Source organism: Macaca nemestrina, chromosome 7, assembly GCF_043159975.1.
Source record: "Macaca nemestrina isolate mMacNem1 chromosome 7, mMacNem.hap1, whole genome shotgun sequence".
NCBI lineage: Eukaryota > Metazoa > Chordata > Mammalia > Primates > Cercopithecidae > Macaca > Macaca nemestrina.
Genome location: NC_092131.1, coordinates 78,383,559 through 78,403,848, shown reverse-complemented (window position 1 = coordinate 78,403,848; position 20,290 = coordinate 78,383,559). Strand labels below are relative to the sequence as shown.

The following is a 20,290-nucleotide window of genomic DNA, read 5'->3' as shown; positions in this document are numbered from 1 at the left end:
AGGCTCAAGCGTTCTTCCCGCCTCAACCTCCCAAGTTGCCAGGACTACAGACACATGCCACCAGTACCATCATGCCCAGCTAATTTTTTTCTTGTTTTTTTTTTTGGTAGAGATGGGGTTTCGCCATGTTGCTCAGGCTGGTCTTGAACTCCCAGGCTCAAGTAATCCGCTGCCTTGGCCGCCCAAAGTGCTGGTATTACAGGCGTGAGCCACCGCACCTGGCCTATATTGTTTTCTGCTGTACATATCTGATGTGGAAATTTTCAGTTTTTAAAATTGATATGTAACATTGTATATATTTGTGATACAAGCATGCAATCTGTATTGATCAAATCAGGGTATTTAGGATATCTATCACCTCACACATTTATTTCTTTGTGTTAGGAACATTTCAAATGTTCTCTTCTAACTATTTTGAAATATAAAATAAATCATTGTTAATTATAGTCATCCTACTGTGCTATCAAACGCTAGAATGTATTCTTTCTCTCTAGCTGTGTGTTTGTACCCAATAACTAACCTGTCTTTATTTGCAATCCCACCCTTCCCAGACACTGGTAACCATCCTTCTATTCTCTACCTCCACTAGATCAAATTTTCTAGCTTCCACATATGAATGAGAACATGGAGTACTTGTCTTTCTGTACCTGGCTTAGTTCACTTAACATAATGACCTCCAGTTCCATCCGTATTGCCACAAATGACAAGATTTCATTTTTTATGGCTAAATAGTGTTCTGTTGTACATGCATTCCACATTTTGTTTATCTGTTCATCCATTGATGAATTCCTAAGTTGATTCTATACCTTAGCTACTGTGAATAGTGCTGATAAAAATGGGATGCGGATATCCCTTTGATGTACTGATTTCCTTTCCATTGGCTACATACCCAGTAGTGGGATTGCTGGATTATATATATATGGTGGTTCCATTTTAAGTTTCTGAGACACCTCCATATGTTTACCAAAATAGTTATACTAATTCACATTCCCATCAATAGTGTACAAGAGTTTCCTTTCCTCCACTTCCTTGCCAGCACGCTATTTTTTTCATAATAGGCATTCTAATCAGGATGAGATAATATCTCACTGTGGTTTTGATTTGCATTTTCCTGATGATTAGAGAGATGCTGAGCATTTTTTCTTCTGTCTGTTGGCCATTTGTATGTCTTCTGTTGAGAAATGTCCGTTCAGAAGCTTAGCCAACTTTTAAATGGGATTATTTGTATTTTTGCTGTTGGTTGAGTTGGTTGTATATTCTGGATATTAGTCAGCTGTTACATGAATAGTTTGCGAGTATTTTCTTCCATTCTATAGGTCGTCTACTCATTCTGTTGACTGTATCCTTTGCTGTGCCTAAGCTTTTTCGTTTGTCTACTTTTGGTTTTGTTGGCTGTCCTTTTGAGATCTTAGCCATAAAATCTTTGCCTGGACCAATGTCCTGAAGCATTTTCCTTATGTTTTCTTCTAGCACTTTTGTAGTTTCAGGTCTTACATTTAAGTATTTAGTCCACTTTGAATTGACTCTCTATATGGTGAAAGACAGGGGTCTAGTTTTATTCTTCTGCATATGAATATCCAGTGTTCCAAAGCACCATTTATTGAAGAGGGCATCCTTTCCCCAGTATATGTACTTGGTGTTTTTGTCACCAAGATACCATACTGTTTTGGTTGCTACACCTTTGTATTATATTTTGAAGTCAGGTAGTGTGATGCCTCCAGCTTTGTTCTTTTTGCTCAGTATTGCTTTGGGTATTCAGGGTCTTTTGTGGTTCCATATGAATTTTAGAATTGATGTTTCTACTTCTGTGAAGAATGTCATTGGTATTTTGATAGAGATTGCATTGAATCTGTAGATTGCTTCATGTAGTATGGTCATTTTAATATTAATTATTTTAATCCATGACTGTGAGATGTTTTTCCATTTGTTTCTGTCCTTTTCAATTACTTTCAAAAGGGTTTTGTAATTTTCATTGTAAAGGACTTTCACTTTGAGATCTGAGAGACCAAAATAGATGTCCCTTTGTCAACTAAGATGAATCCTAAGCTTAAGGATACAAAAGTTGCCTATGGTCTGAGGGTTCAGGGTTTGGCGTTCAGGGATCAGCTGGCATGGCAACTGCCTAAATTCCTATGGCTACAAGAAAAAACACACCTTTGCTAAATTCTCTAACAACAGGCAATATCAAACAAATTATCAGATTGCTTCCTAACTCTGATTTACAACCCAGGCCACTATAACTCTGATTGAAAAGAGAACTGGCTTTACACATGCTCTTTCCTGATAAACAACCGTAGACTTCAAGGCAGCTTCAACCAGCTTATAGAGGCTGCATACAAACTGTCTTTGTGTCCTATTGTTCACCTTCTCATGTAAAGAGCCAAATTCCATCTCCTTTTACTGCTATAACCCCACTCAAAAGTGATCAAGGGATGTATGTTAAATATGTTTACCCATTACACATGCACTCAACTTCCCTCACAAATATGTACAGCTGTCCCTCCAAACCTGCTGAATAATATGTCTACTTTGTGATACAGGCCCTGTGAGGTATAAAACCCAACCTGCCTTTTCCATCTTCGAAGGGAGGTTTGTAAACCGATATTGCCAATAAAGACCTCTTTTCTACTACTTAGCCTTTCTGGTGTCTTTTGGATGACGACCTCTTTGGTCAAATTTAGGTATTTTTTAAATTTATTTTTGTAACTATTGTAAATGGGTTTGCTTTCCTGATTTCCTTTTTTGGCTACTTTGTTACTGGTATATAAACATGCTATTGATTTTTGTATGTTCATTTTGTATCCTGCAACTTTAAGGAATTTATCGGTTCTAAGAATTTTTTATAGAATTCTAAGGTTTGTCTATATATAAGATCACGTCATCTGCAAAGACGGACAATTTGACTTCCTCCTTTCCAATCTGGATGCTCTTTATTTCTTTTTCTTGCCTGATTGTTCCGAATAAGACTTCCACTACTGTCTTGAAAAGGAGTGGTGAAAGTGGGCATCCTTATCTTGTTCCAGTTCTTAAGAGTAAAGGCTTTCAGTTTTTCCCCATTTAGTATCATGTTAGTCATATATGTTTGTCATATTTGTTCTTTATTATATTGAGGTTTGTTCCTTCTATATCTAATTTGTTCAGAGTTTTTATCATGAAGGGATGTGAAACTTTATCAAATGGTTTTTTTCTGGATCTATTGAGATGATTGCATAATTTCTGTCCATTCTGTTGATGTGATGTATCACATTTATTGATTTATGTGTGTTGAACCATCCTGGAATCCCTGGGACAAATCCCACTTTGTCATGGAAGATTATCTTATTGATGTGCTGTTGGATTAATTTTGATAATATTTTGTTGGGGTTTTTTGCACATACGTTCATCAAGAATATGGCTTATAATTTTCTTTCTATGTTGTTGTTTCTTTGTCTGGTTTTGGTGTCAAGGGAATGCTGGCATTTTAGACTGGGTTAGGAAGAATTGCCTTCTCTTCAATTTTTTGGAATAGTTTGAGAAGATCTGGTGTTAGTTCTTCAAGTCTGGTATACTTCAGCAGTAAAGCCGTCAGGTATTGGGCTTTTCTTTGGCTGGAGACTGTTTGTTACTGATTCAATCTCATTTCTTGCTAATGGTCTGTTCAGGTTTCCTATTTCTTCTTGGTTCAATCTTGATAGGCTGTGTGTGTCCAGGAATTTGCCTGTTCCCTACAGATTTTCCAATTTTTTAGCATGTAGTGGTTCATAATAGTCTCCAATGATCCTTATTTCTGTGGTATCAGCGGTAATTTTCCTTTTTTGTTTCTGATTTTATTTATTTGAGTTTTCTCTTTTGTTCTCATGGTTAGTCTAACTAGTGATTTATTGCTCTTTATCTTTTCAAAAAAAACTTTTCTTTTTGTTGATTCTTTTTTTTTACTTTCTTTTTTGTTTAGTTCTGCTCTGATATTTATTTCTTTCCTTCAACTAATTTTGGATTTGTTTTTTTTTCTTGCTTATCTAGTTCCTTGAGCTCCATCACTAGATTGTTTATTTGAAACTTTTTACTCTTTCGGTTTAGGCATTTATTGCTATAAATCTCCCTCTTGGCAGTGCTCTGGCTGTATTCCATATGCTTGGTAAGTTGTTCTTCAATTTTCATTCGTTCTGAGACGTTTTTTAATTTCCTTCTTAATTTCTTCATTGACTCAGTGGTCATATAGGAGCATGCTATTTAATTCCCATTGTATTTGTATAGGTCCAAAGTGCCTCTTGGTATTGATTTCTAGTTGTGTTCCACTGTGGTCTGAGAAGGTACTTGATATAATTTGCTCAGTGTTTTTTTTTTTTTTTTTCTTTTTTTGAAGCCTAATATATGGTCTTTCCTAGAGAATGTTCCATGTGCTGATGAGAAGATGTGTATTCTTCAGCTACTGGATGAAATATTATGTAAATATCTGCTAGATCCATTTGGTTTACATATAGTGCAGATTAAGTCCAATGTTACTTTGCTAATTTTCACTCTAGATGATCTTTCCAGTGCTAACAGTGAGGTGCTGAAGTCCCTAGCTAGTACTATATTGGAGTCTATCTGTTTAGCTCTAATAATATTTGCTCTATATATCTGGATACTCCAGTACTGAGTGCATTTATATTTACAACTGTTACACCCTCGTGTAGAATTGATCCTTTTAGCATTATATAATGGCCTTCTTTATCTCTTTTTATATATCTTTTAACTTAAAGGCTATTTGGTATAATATTATTATAGCTACTCTTGCACGCTTTTGATTTCTGTTTGTGTGAAATATTTTTTTCCATGCATTCACTTTCACTTTATGTGTGTCTACAGTTTCTCATAGGTGAAGCAAGTTTCTTGCAGGCAGTTTATAGTTAGGTCTTTTTTAAAATCCAATCAGCCCAGTCTACATCTTTTAATTGGGGAATTTAAACTGTTTACATTCAAGATTGCTATTGATAGATGAGGATATACTCCTGTCATTTTGTTAACTGTTTTCTGATTGTTTTGTATTTGCTTCATTCCTTTATTCCTCTTTCATTGTTTACCTTTACAAACTGGTGGGCTTTTTGTTGTGATAACATTTGGCTCCTTTCTCTTTCTCATTTGTATATCTGTAATACTAGTGAGTTGTATACTTTCATATGTTTTCATGTGGTAGATGTCATCCTTTTGCTTCCAGATAAAGGACTACCTTAATATTTCTTGAAGAGCTAGTCTAGTGGTGATGAATTGCCTCAGTTTTTGCTTGTTTGAAAAATAATTTATTTCTCCTATATTTTCGAAGGAGAAGTTTCATGAGTATCATGTTCTTAGCTGCCATTGTTTTTTCTTTCAATACTTTGAATATAGTATCTCATTCTCTTTAATTTGTAACGTTTCTGCTGAGAAATCCACTATTACTTTAATGGGGATTCCCTTACAGATGACTTGACACTTTTCTCTTGCTGTTTTTAGAATTCTCTCTTCGTGACTTTTGGCAGATTGACTATAATGTGCCTTGGAGAAGACCTTTCTGAATTGAATCAGTTTGGAGATTTTTGACCTTCCTTATTTGAGTATCTATATCTCTTGTAAGACTTGGGAATTTTTAGCCACCATTTTGTTAAACAGGTTTTCTATGCATTTGGCCATATCTTCTCCTTCTGGAACTAAAATTTGAGTATTTGGTTTATGGTGCCCAATATGTTATGTAGGCTTTCTTTATTCTTCTTTTGTCTTTTCTTAATTCTTACTTTGTTATTTCAAAAGACCTGTCTTCCAATTCAGAAATTATTACTTAGATTTCATCATTCCAGCTAAAAAAAAAGATTCACAATTTATTCAACAACATACTGATCATGTGCTATAAATACTGCTACTTATTTAGTTTTGCTTTTTGAATAAAGAAAGAGTTGATCCCTCTTATTGATACAAGCACTAATCAATTGATTGAGTTTAACAATCCCTGGAATTAGCCAGCCCCAGAGGATTTTTAAATTTGGCTTAACCTATCTACAACATCATGATTTCCCAATGTCTATGCTAGTTTTTAATCTCATTGCTCATATTTCTGTATAGTTTTCTTCAATTTTTAAGCTTAGAATGATCTCTAAACTATACATCCTTCTAAAGAACTTGGAATCACTGTTTCACAAGGCCTTTATTGCCCATACCATAATTAGATTATGATGATATTTTATTCATTCACTCACAGAACAAACAGTATTAAGTTTTAACTATACACAAAGCCCTGTGAAGAAAAAAAAAATAGGTCTTGCATTTTAAAGAGTAGATCTTAATCTACTAATTATGTAATTCATTACATGATTATGACAGTCATAGTGTTACAGAGGTGTACAGGATGTTATGAGACCATATAAAATGGAAGCTCTGACACAGCTCCTCTTCAGTCTAAGTGACCTCAATGAGCCCTAGCCTCACCAGTCACTTATAGAGTCCATGGTCTCCTATTGTATTCACTCACATGTGTGGAAAACCAGTTGACCAAAACAGGGTAGGGGTAACTTTAATGAATACATACACAAAATAAATATGAACCAGTGTATAAACCAATCTTTAAGTATACACCGTGATTTTCCCATCTAAAGAGAAAACTATTGTTAGACCATTTTTTCCTTGTAGGGAAAGTGAAACTGTCTCTGATTTTCCCTCTACCTCATCATTTTATCATTTCCATGTAATAACATGCATTATAATTCCAAAGCAACATGACAGGTGCTTTCATATGTGTTACCTTGTTTAATTATTTAAACTACTTAACCAAGGTAAAGTTGACATAAAGTACACATATTTAAAGTAGACAATTTGATAAACTTTGTTATATCAGTATAACATTGAAATTACCAGATAGTGAACATACCCTTCATCCCAAAGAAACAAATCCATCACCTCTCATATTCCTCTGTACTCTTTCCCTTAGCTCCTTCCTACCCGCCAATTCCAGACAACCACTGATCTGCTTTTCCTCATCATAGATTAAACTGCACTTTCTAGAATTTTCTAAAAATGAATATGTACTCTTTTATGTGTAATGTCTTTCACTCAGCATAATTATTTTCAGATTCACCCATGTTGTAGCACATATCAGTATTTCATTCCTTGTTATTGCCAAATAATATCCTATTGTATGGATATGCCACAATTTGTGCATCCATCTGTTGATGGACATGTCAGTTATTTTCAGTTTTAGGTTATTCCAAATAAAGCTATTTTAGACATTATATACAATTCATGGTATAGACATACTCAGGATTAGAATCGCTGGAATATATGACAGGTATTTAACATTTTTTAAAAATTGCCAGGCTGTTTTCCAAAGTGATTGTGGTATTATATGTTCTCATGAGCAGTGTATGAAACTTCCAGTTCCTTCAGATACTCACCAACACTGGGTACAGTAAATCATTTTAATATTAGCTATTTTAAAGGTGTACTTATTGATTTCTTACTCTACAAAAATGACATATAATCCCATGTTACAGATCAACAAAACTGAAGCTCTGCCAACATTTTCCCTCCAATGCAATAAATTACTAAAAGTTCCTTCAAAGTACACGAAATCGGCCGGGCGCGGTGGCTCAAGCCTGTAATCCCAGCACTTTGGGAGGCCAAGACGGGCGGATCATGAGGTCAGGAGATCGAGACCATCCTGGGTAACACAGTGAAACCCTGTCTCTACTAAAAATACAAAAACTTAGCCGGGCGAGGTGGCAGGCGCCTATAGTCCCAGCTACTCGGGAGGCTGAGGCAGGAGAATGGCGTGAACCCGGGAGGCGGAGCTTGCAGTGAGCTGAGATCGGGCCACTGCACTCCAGCCTGGGTGACAGAGCGAGACTCCGTCTCAAAAAAAAAAAAAAAAAAAAAAAACAAAGTACACGAAATCATGCTCTAATATGAAAATATGAAACTTATAAAGTCAAAATTTTTATGTTAGCTAATATATAATTGAACTTCCTTTCTTTTTTTTTTTTTTTTTTTTTTTTTTTTTTTTTGAGACGGAGTCTTGCTCTGTCGCCCAGGCTGGAGTGCAGTGGCGCAATCTCGGCTCACTGCAAGCTCCGCCTCCCGGGTTCACGCCATTCTCCTGCCTCAGCCTCCCGAGTAGCTGGGACTACAGGCGCCCGCCACTGCGCCCGGCTAATTTTTTTCTATTTTTAGTAGAGACGGGGTTTCACCATGGTCTCGATCTCCTGACCTTGTGATCCGCCCGCCTCGGCCTCCCAAAGTGCTGGGATTACAGGCGTGAGCCACCGCGCCCGGCTGAACTTCCTTTCTATAGATTTATGTCACTGTAAAATTAGCACACAAGTTAGTTTTAATCCCAAGCACAGACTAGAACATGAAATTGCATTAAAATGAAATATCTTATGTAAGGTCAGAAGGTCCAAATTTTAATACTATAATTCTATAGATGTAGGGAGGATGAGATACTGCTTTGGTGTTATTATTCAACATTAGTTAACACTGTGAACACTTCATATATCAATTAGTCTCAAATGTTGTTACAAATATTTATAGAGAATAATTGTATTCACTATTCAAAGTTTCGAAGATCAAACCTTGGCACAATTTGTGCTTGTGAAATTTGGTGACCATTATAAATAAGTCAACAGAAGTGGGAAGGAAATAATTTTGTATCTCAGTGACAGCAGCAGTCAGGAAAATTTCTAAGAGCCAAGACATGACATTGTTGAAAAACTCAGGCAAAAAGACTAGGTTCATTTTCTATATGGAAACTTGCAACTCACAAATACCTGGACATAGCAATACTTGTGAAGAAAGCAATAACATGACGGAAACTAGACAGAAAAAATAATTCAAATTGACTTAGCAAGGTTTTAGTAAAATAACCAGTGTTAAAGTGCTGCCAATTTGAGGCCATTGCTTTAAAAAGCCAAACATTCCCCTAATGTTTGCTGGATCAAAGTGGTATGATCACAAAATGCATTCAAAAGCATACACGGAAATGTCATGGCAAAATAGAGATAGCTACAAATCAGATTCTTTTTGGAAAAAACTTCACACTCTATCATGAAAAAAATGACAATCTGCAGATTATTAGAGCTGCCAAAATTGGAGAAAGTTCTTGTGGTTAAAATAAAAGCAAAATATGCATAAATATACAAGGGTAACAAAAGCCTATTTTTTGCTTGTCGGAGCACTATAATTTTATCTAAATGGTAGGTGTTTCTACAGAATAGAGAATGCAATCGCACTTAAAAAGACATCCAATTCTATACCTCATATATAGTAGTAATCTTTAAGCTGTTGACAAAAAAAAAATGTCCACAGGAAAAAATAAGAAGAGAAAATTTTTTTTAAATTATCCAAACTATAATAACCAAAGAAACACTTCATCTGTTCCCTGGTCTTCCTTCAGATAAATTTGAGATACATTCTTCTTAAAGAAAACAAAAGCTACTAACAAGAATTGATTTGTTCTAAGATACTGTGTGCCCTAAATCTCACATTCTGTAAAGAATATCACAGCTATCTTTTCCATGTGTGTTCTGTGGGAAGAGGTATAAACATTATTTGGCTTGCACAATTTGGTTTCTTACATTGATATGGGAGCAATGTTCAAAATAATCATGTGCATGAACAGTGGGTATTTCTTATTCAAATAGGAAGAGATGAACACAAGTTTTTTGGTTTTTTCCTTAAAGATTTTATAAAATGAAGCTAGCCTCCAAAACTCTTCTACATAACTCTATTGAATAAACAGTGGATTTTAAAGGCTTCACAGCTGCTGTTTACCCACAGAAAAGGAAATACACAATTTGTTAATTAGAATTTTTTTCTTAAATATATACTATTATTTTTATTCCATGGACAGGTGTATCTTTGCACTAATGTTAAAATTAAGGAGAGAAAATGGAGGCAAGCTAGGGTAATACTTTTTCTGAACATGGCGATTCATGAGCTGTGTTCTGAATTTACTAAGATCCAATGTTTCCCCTAACACAAGCAGATCTTTACTGTGGCCATTTTAAATCAAGCGTATTAGCCGTGTGCAAGTCTCTGCTGTGTACGGTGATTAAGTCTGTTTCATTGCCATAGAATGCAGATGTATTATTAAGTATTTTAAGTTCAAATCTCACCTATAATTTTAGGTTACAATGCTGATTCTATAAAAGGAAGCTCAGAATTTTTAAAAGGTATTTTAGACTATTTTTGAGTTTTTATTTTATTCATACAAAACAAGGGCCATGATTTATAATGCACATTATTTAGCAGAGTATACTTTATTATATAAAATTATTATATTCTTTTTAAAGTATAAAATATGCAATAATTATTATAAATATACATGTAAATTTTTGAAGTAAACAAAGACAAATAGAAATATAAAGTACTCTTGTCCCTAAATAACATCTATAAATTATCAGGGGTTTTTTTGGGGGGGGGTTGGCAATTCCTTTCATTCCCCTTCTACATACACACTCTTTAGAAATTTACAATAATTGTGTAAATAAAATGTTGTACAGTGATTTACTTATTTATTTAAAACATAGATTTTCATCAGGCTATACTGTACATTCCTAATGGATATAAACAATTTACAAAGCATACTGAGCTTCTATCTGACTTCTTGATGGAATACATATTTGAAAGGCAAAGAGCTCACACACACAGGCTCATTCTCTCTCTCTCCCCTCTGCCCCTTCTTATCCTTCCCTTTCCTCCCCTCTTATAACCCTCCCCCACGCTCCCTATATATATGTATCAGTCTGTCTGGTGACTAAGTCTTTGCTGCTGTATTTTATTTTGAGTTGTTTTCTTGAGGAAATCTCAAAAACAGAAGCCAAAAGATAGAATCAAAGGTCTGATCACAGTTGTAACCCTCCCAATATTGATACATTCTTCTAATTTATAATACTAGCAGCAATGTGTGAGTTCATAAACATCCCTACAGACTCACTAAAAATCAGATTTATGCTTTTTAGCGATTTAATAATTTAGTAGATGGACAGCAGTACACACCCTGGTTTTAATTTACATTTCTATAATATTACTAAGTTGAACATTTTTCCTTTCACATTTACTATTTGTGTTTTCATTTATACCAGCATTTGTTTTCATTCTCTGAACATCTGTCCTTTGAATATTACTCTTAAACATTTTCATTAATTGTCTAAATGACATCAGTATCAATTTTCTAGTCACTAAATGGATCAATAGTTCATCAAACTACTAAATTTATTAAGATTCTAAACATAGAGAAATCCAGAAAATGTCACATCCTAAACCCCATTGCTTTTATCTCTTTGTATATATTTGAAGTATATATTTATTTATATACACTTATTTAATTACATTCAGTATCTTTTATATACTAAATGTCATCCTGTCATTGAATCTAAAGGAGCTATAGGGAAAGTTTATCTTCCTTTGTATTCTTACCTCAATTTTGCAAGAACGTGTTTTAAATAATTCATGTTCCCATTATATGCTCACCTAATTTTCACATAATAAACACTATTAAACATTTATGAAAGCTTTAATTAAACATTGTTTTTTCTTCGACATAAGTAGTATTATTGTAACTTAGAGGATGAGTAAACATTTTGGTGACTCTAAGCTTGAAATGAATCAGTCTGAAATTGCTTTCAAATCAGAGTTCTTTTCTACCGTAAAATTGTAGCAAAACTGACCAACTAAGGAATAATGATAAATACAACAATGTGCAATATTCCCCAATTCCAGATATTAAAACAAACATGTAAGACTCAGAATGCAAAATGTTCTAGAATGCTCATCATTAAAAATTTTTGGACATTTTTATGTCCAAAAATATAAGAAATAGTCTGTGGACTATGCATTTGAGTTATAAATCAACTTTCAATGTGTTTAAGCATTGCAGTTGACTGCCTATTGGCAGATAGGCAAAAGGGACAAAGTTTACAAAGGAAGGCAAGCAAAATAAACATAATTTACTAAGATCACTTTAAATGTATCAGCTGGTCATATCAGTATATGTGTCTCTTCTTTAGTTATAAATGCTATACTCTTCTTTCATCTATTGATATATAAATACCAGTGATACTCATATTTGTAACACTCTTCTAAACAAGCAAATGATTTATCTCACTAAATGACATCTCCCATTGGATTACATGGTACATTGTGTTGGCATGAATTAGTTTGTTAGGTAAATAACCTTAAATATGAAATAGCAATCAACAAGTATGCATAAAAATTATGTAAATATGCATGATGCAGTTTCCTGAATTGAGTGATTCTAGGTTCTCTATCTTATTTTTTCTATCTTAGGTTAAACTCCCTAACTCTAGAATTTGGAAATTAGTATGAATGTTTAATCATAACAATATCAAAATTTTTAAATTATCACTTTATTGACTCCTTTTTGTTTCTGGTGGAAGATCCAAAACTTGTCTATTAAAATTTTTGATGTAGAGCTAAAAATTCCTATAGTTCCTGAAATAGGAAAATTGATTGTTTTGAAGAAATGTCTGGGTTAATGACATTAAGTTGGTAGTCATCGGTCTATAAATGATATTTAATGTCATGAGACTGAATGAGATCCCCAACAATAACTGCAAATAGATAAGCAGACTAAGTGCTCACCTTTCAGGGATTCCAAAATTAAAAGGTATGAAAAATGTGGAGGAACAAGGGAGTCACAGGCCTCTAGGAAGATACATGTCTCTAATGCTCTGGATAGGTCAAGTAAGATGAAGGCCAAACACTAACCCACTGATATAGTAACTTAAAGGTCACTGTTTAACCTGACCAGAGTTCTAGGGGAATGGTGAGGGCAAGAGTCTGATTTAAGTATGTTTAGGAGTTAATTAAAGGAGAATTAGAGACAACAAGGGTAGACATGTTGAGTTGCACTGCAAAGGGAAATGAAGAATGGCACAGAAGCTAGAAGGGTAAGGGAGGTTAACAGATGTGAGAGTTTTTAGTTATTTGTTTTTTAAGACAAATGAAAATTTATAACAATTAATTCTTTATAAAGTTCCTAGATAACATAAAACCTTAATCCAATTTAAAGCTCTAATGAGGGAGGCCATTAAGAAATGATGACTAAGGCTAAATGGAAGAAAGTATTGTTGCCTAGAAAACTTTGGACCCTCCATTAGACCAGACCTATGATAAAAGGTAATTTACAGGCACTCTAACTACATATCAAAAGCAACAGCCAAGTGTTCTTTTCCCTTTTCTAAATGATAACTTGGGTAAAGGGAACTAGCCTGAGGGACTAATTCAAGAACAGTGAATATGCAAAGCCGTAACAAAAGGTCTTTTAGGAGGATATCAGTATGCCTTGTAAACAAATCGTGTGTCAAGTGATGGATTAAAATCTCTTTGGTAATAATTGATCAGATGCAATAAGTTTAAATCAATAAAACAGAGCAATAGGAATTATGTTATTATCTGTCACTGGTTCAATTTGATGTCTAAAATGTACTGTTAGGAATTGTTTAAACATCTGTTTGAAGTATCAGAATTGTACTGTTAGAGCATGTGAAACATGTAAATATCATCTGATTCTGCTCTAACCAGACCCTTACACCAAACCATCACTGAGTGACAAGGTTTTCCGGAACACCCTAAAACTTTTATAAAAGGGGGCTGATGATAACGGGTAATTAATTCAAACTACCCAAGGGGGCCACAATCAGTTGGTGCAGACCCTTCGACCTCTTGGGCCCAGGGAACCTGGAAGCATGTGCACTGCTGCAGACACACACACCACCACAGGAGCTGCTACTGACCGTAGCTTTCCTGTCCCTCCACCCCAACCCGCCCAGGTACCATGACTTACAAGTGGTGCCCATAAAGTGGAACAGATTACAAATGTACTACCATTTATATTGTATTTCTTTTTCAAGATGAACATGATTTTGAGGTAATCAGTGGTTAATACCAACATCCTGGTGAAATACAGACACAAAATCATCCCCTATAACTTAAGCTAGACCCAACCCATATATACCAGGAATTCAATCAGCTGCAACTGTAACTACAGAACTCAATGCCATATAAATCTCACTACATATCGAAACTTCAGGCATTCCAGAAACCATCTTGAAGATGTATGTATATTTAAATATAAAGGATTGGCCTCAGAATATTTCCAAGTTGTGAAGATGTCAACAGAAATTTTAACAATTAAAATGGACAAATATCAGCTTTCCTCTTTGGGAAAATTTTATGTTTCTGCAGACATGTCTGAAATGAAAATTTGCCCCTATATTTTTTTCTTTGAGAATTGCACTTTTCTGACAGCAATATGCAGTTCCACGCAGTTCCACCCACTTCCCACTGCTTTTCAGACTCGTGTGGCAGAAGCGCCACCAAAATACACATACATATTCATAAGCTGTCTGAAGCATTAATTCCACACATGGCAATGTATACTTGCATCTGTGGTTGGAGCTTCTAATTTGCAAAAGCAAATATAATGTGTCTAAAAATCTTGATGAGTGAGCCTTTCAAATTCAAGCCCAGAACATTAAGGATCCATGTATACATAATTTCAAGCAGCAATAGGCTAAAGTCCTCTGACTACCTAATATAATTCTCTCCAAGTCAGTGTTACTGTATGAATATGATTATTGCCCATGTTAATTTCTCTAATTTACTTCTTACATCTATTTCAGGTTATAAATATTCATAATTGTAGTCCTCTGGTAGTATCCCCCCACCACTAGTCTAAACTAAATTGTACTTGCTATAATATAAATCTATTTTTTCCCATTCTAATTTATGAAATGGCTGAGAAAAATGGCTTGCAATATCTTTTCAGAATAAAAATATAACCCAACCTTTTTTATTCAGTGTACAATGAGCTATTGGAGGAAATCTTGATTCACAAAAAAATTCAATAATCTTCCACATCACTGATTCTTTTTCTTTTCTTTTAAATAATAATCTCATCAGTAGTTGAGCTGTCGTACCCCCTCTGTCCTTGAGTTCTAATTTTGCTGCAGGAGCGTAAAAGAGCTCATCTCACTTTTACTCCTCTTTCTTGGGTGGGAGTACCTCCACGATTTGGCAGCTGCTTAAGTCAAGAAAATCCCTGCTTTGCTAATTCAGAATTCTTAAGCAAAGAAATTTGCACATACTAAGTGTTGGACAAATAAAGAATTAAAGGATTGGCATCAACCTAAAAGTACTAAAATAGTATGCAAGAATCAAAGTTGTAGACTTGCTAATTTCTTGGCAAATTTCAATATGACAAAAGTCATTAAAAGGTGAAAACCTCAGTTAAACAAGTAATTGTTTTAACATGGTTAAACAAGTGATATTTTAATGAACTTACTCTGTAAATCTTGGTGAAAGAAAACAAATTGCTTCCCTACTAATATTTTGGAAAAGATAACAAATTACTTTGCTTGAATTTTGATTTTTCGTTTATTTGTGCTGATTTTATTAATCATTCCAGTGGTTCAAAACAGACACCTGAAATTGCTCAGGGATTCCTGGGGAAAGCATACTGCCATTGTTAAAGTTTTGTTATTTACAGCACAGATTTTCTTCTAAAAGGCTGCAATAGCAAGGATTAAAAATGTTTATTAAATAATCTTGCAAATGAACATAAAATCTTTAGAAGCCAAACACTGTTCTTTGGCAGCACTGCACTCTCTTACAGAGTGTCTTTGGGGGAGCTATTTAACTACAAATAGTTTTATCTTCCAGGAAGACCCAAACTACTTATGTAGATCCGATCCTCATTATTTGCCAATTCCTTATTTGCAAATTCATCTACTTGCTAAAATGTATTTATGACAGCAAAATAAATACTGCGGTGCTTTCGAGGTCATTTGCAGACATGCACAGAGTGACAAAAAAATGAGCTGCCCAATGTGCGCATTCCCAGCTTACACTGCCTTCTTGTTTCAGTTCTCATGCTCTCAACAGTGTTCTTTTCATGGTCTATTTAATGCCACATTTTTTGCATTTTGTGCTTCTTCTTGGTGATCATGCTGCTCGAAAGGAGCCCCAAGCATAGTGCTGAAGTGCCGTCTAGTGTTCCTAAGTGCAAGAAGGCTGTTATGTGTCTCACAGAGAAAATACATGTGTTAGATAAACTCACTTCAGGCATGAGTTTGACCGCTATTGACCATGAGTAGATTAAATAAGGTGTCTCTAAAACAGAAACACATATAAATGAGATTATGTATAGATCGTTCAGAAAAATGTGACAAGAGCCTCACAGGAACTAACCCACCCTGTATTTCTCCCAGGAGAAATGGTTCAGCATTTGCTAACTAAGATGATGCGACAGAACAGAACTTCCACAAACAATAAGCATCAACTGTATGTCTCCAATCAACTTGGCTGTGATATCCCATTCCAAGGAGAGCCGCCACTGGTTGCATAGAGGCACGCTTCCATTTGTTTAACACTCTGTTCCTCCATGTGTCCATTTCTATTTCATTAAAACCTGTGTTCTAGACCGTGGGGTTTTATTGCTGGGTTAACTCTGATTTGCAACAGACAAAAAAACTCTTATGGATTCACCACAATAACTTTGGGCCTAATAATGAAATTTTTGACTGAAATCTAAATTCCTAAAATCACTACTTTTTGCTTTTCAACTCTACATGCAGGAAAATATTTGACTTGCTTTACCTTATGAAACCTAAAAGTAAAATTGTGAACACCACAGACTACACATAGACATGCTAATGTCAAATTACAGGGAAAAAAAAATGTGTGTGTTTTGTTATTTGATTTTTTTGAAATGAGTGTCTTCAACAATTTTATAAATCTTTCCCTGGACAGCTATAATGTGACCACCTTTAGGTTGTGACATCCCTCTATTTTTTCAGTCACCTTGAAAAACAGTCCAGTCCCTCATCCCTTTCCTTCTATCTCCACACTTGGTCCCTTCATGATAAGACCCCTGGCACCAATCCTCCCTATTTAAAATAAAATTACTATATGGCATATACATCTTAAACTTTAAAACACTTTTAATTTGAGAGTTTCAAGTAATGCAGTAAAAACGCTAGTGTAATATTTTGTCTATTTAACTGTCAGAACCTGTATCAGCCCATTAGTCAAGGTTCTCCAGAGAAAGGGGACCCGTGTGTGTGTGTGTGTGTGTGTGTGTGTGTGTAAATGTCTCATGCCATTGTAGAGACTGGAAAATCCAAAATCAAAGGGCAGGCAAGCTAGCTAGAAACTCAGGCAGGAATTGGTGCTTCAGTCTTGAGGCAAAACTTCTTTTCAGTTTGTGCTCTTGAGGTCTTCAACTGATTGATGAGGCCTCCCCACATTATCAAGGCTAATGATTCTACTTACAGCTTACTGAATGTGGATGTTAACCATACCTACAAAAAACCTTCACAGCAACACACAGATAAGTGTTTAATCAACAACTGGCCTCCACAGCCTGGCTAAGTTGACACTTGTAGCTAGCCATCACAGTACCTTAAACCATAAAATTGCCTCCAATGAACATGAATAAGCAGTAGGGAAAAAGAACGACTTGAGGCAACCGCCTTGATCTTAAATCCCAGCTATTTCACTAACTGTGGTTTTAAGAAAGTCAATTTTTTCTCTCTGAACCTTAGTATGCTTATTAGAAAACAAAACAAAACAAAAAACAAGTGGGGAGTATTAACACTTACCTTTTGGTGGTCTTACATGAATCACGTGAAGAGCTTAAGGCAATGAGTGGCAGTAACTATGCTATTAGGGTCTACGTCTTTTATACCTGTAATCTCAGACATTAACACATTCCTGGCAAATAGTACATGTTTCATAAATGTCTGTGAAAGGAAGAAAGGAGTGAAGGAAGGAAGAAAGGAAGGGAGAGAGGGTGGGAAAGAGGGAAGGAGAGAATGAATAAATAAATGAAGAAATGAACGTAAAGCTACATTTCTGAAAAAAAAAAAAGTGACTCTACTTGAGACAACAGAAAAACCAAACAAGAATAAGTAATAGTCCCAGCTTTTAAGAAATTTAGACCTGACTAGTAAATAAGGCCAGTTTGCCAATAACCATAATACAAATAGATTAAGAAAGGAAGAAGGGAATACATCTAATGCACAAGGCAATTTAATAATTCTTGTGTAAGTTCAGATAAAAAGCACATTCTGAGACTACAAAGGCTCAAAAACAAACACATGATGTATGAGAACAGCCATCCAAAGATTTTGGCACCACAGTAGATGGACTAGATAGATCTAAATGTGGTTTTCTAGACCTGGATTACTTTACAAGTTCATTGATACGGACAGGAAGTTGCTAAATTTAAAACAAGGTAACAAAGTGACATCTTTAGAATGATACTATCAGAATGGAAGATGTAAAGGAGAACTGTAATTCAGTCAGTTGGAGCGACAGATGAAAGATTGGAACCTGAGGAATCTTCCAGTGTTTACATCAAATTATCCAAGGAAAAGAATCTTATCAGGTGACTCAATAAGATTTTCCCACAACCTGGATGGAATATCCTTCAAGATCAACCAGTTCCTTATGTTTCAATTCTGAGTCAATTGAGCAACTTTCCAGTTTCTGAATCTGCTTTGCAGACAACTTGCTGCAGAAAGGCAATATCCAAGAAAAGCACGTCACTTACTCTAAGTCAGTATACAGGCACTCCAGTCCATAAAAATAATTTTGGGGGCTTACGAGCCTGAATTTGTCTTCTGGAAACTATAGCCACTCTAGTTTTATTTAAAAAATGAAGTTTCTAGAACTTAAAATCTGACAACCAGAAACTGCATTTCAATGAGCCAGTCATGAGACAGGCCAGGTCAAAGGCCACGCATGACTAGCCTCTATATACCCCTCTCAAATGGTAGTATTTGGGTCATAGCTGAGTGTTGAGGGCTGAAAGGACCCACAGGCTTAAGGAAAAGGATGAAGGATAAGAAGTATTTCAGTGGGCAGAAATTATGAGTAGACCATTCCAGATGGAGGGAAAAACATAGCTAAGGTCCAAATATTGTGAAATACAATGTACATATGGACTAGAATAAACAACCCCATTTTGATGGCACATAAGGTTCATACTTAGAAAGGTCTAGCAAGAATATTTTAAGGTAAACTATGACCATTTGGGGGGATTTTAATTGACCACATTGGGAAATGATTTTTTTGTTTACTGACAATGAGAAGTCACCAAGTTTTAATTTTTTTAGCTAGTTAACATCAAAACTGTAACTCTATATTAGCATAATCAACTTGTTAAAAACATAGTTGGTAACTCTGAAGGAGCGAATGACCCATGAATTTCAACAGTTCAAGTAGGAGGTAATAATAATCCAAGCTGGAAACACAGCTGTTCTAATAAAAACAGAGGATAAGAACTTGAGACTCTAAGAAAAGGATAATTGTTGGGATTCACTGAGCATCTCATTGCATGTGAAAGGTGAGGGATGTGGAAAGGTTAACCCATACTCCACGGCTAGTAATTAGGAGTAAAATAATGATCTTTTGTTTTTCAATTATTTATATGCTGTTCTATAACTTTTGAACATCATTTTACATTAATGGTTAGATTGACTTAATATCATTATTTAACATCTGCAACTGGATTCACTTAAAGCCAAATTCAAAATGCCTAAACCCAATCTCTTTATCTTTCTTGCTATCCTGTAACAAATAGTGAGCTGAAGATTTTCCAGATGTTTCTACCACCCATAAAAACAAATGTATGTGGCCAGGCACGGTGACTCATGCCTATAATCCCAGCACTTTGGGAGGCTGAAGGGTGCGGATCACCTGAGGTCAGGAGTTTGAAACCAGCCTGGCCAACATGGTGAAACCCCATCTCTACTAAAAATACAAAAATTAGCCGGGCACGGTAGTTGGCACCTGTAATCCCAGCTACTGGGTGTCAGGCCTCTGAGCCCAAGCTAAGCCATCATATCCCCTGTGACCTGCATGTATACATCCAAATGGCCTGAAGTAACTGAAGAATCACAAAAGAAGTGAAAATGGCCTGCCTTAACTGATGACATTACCTTGTGAAATTTCTTCTCCTGGCTCATCCTGGCTCAAAAGCTCCCCCACTAAGCACCTTGTGACCCCTACCCCTGCCTGCCAGAGAACAATCCCCTTTGACTGTAATTTTCCTTTACCTACCCAAATCTTATAAAACGGCCCCACCCCACCTCCCTTCTCTGACTCTCTTTTCAGACTCAGCCCGCCTGCACCTAGGTGATTAAAAAGCTTTATTGCTCACACAAAGCCTGTTTGGTGGTCTCTTCACACAGACATGAGTGAAATTTGGTGCCGTGACTCGGATCGGGGGACCTTCCTTGGGAGATCAACCCCCTGTCCTGCTCTTTGCTCCTTGAGAAAG

At 35.5% G+C, this 20,290-nt stretch overlaps 1 protein-coding gene across 3 annotated transcripts in view; it reads right to left on the bottom strand.

Moving 5' to 3' along the window:
- LOC105477914 (protein kinase D1) overlaps nucleotides 1-20,290 on the bottom strand; it is a 373,044-nt gene that overhangs the window by 210,380 nt on the left and 142,374 nt on the right. The window contains exon 1 of one of the 3 annotated variants that reach the window (XM_071100376.1): nucleotides 20,171-20,176. The exons of the other annotated variants lie outside the window; for them this stretch is intronic. The gene's annotated coding sequence lies outside the window, so the exon portion shown is untranslated. Of the gene's footprint in view, nucleotides 1-20,170; nucleotides 20,177-20,290 lie in introns of those variants that run through there. 3 annotated transcript variants of the gene reach the window in all.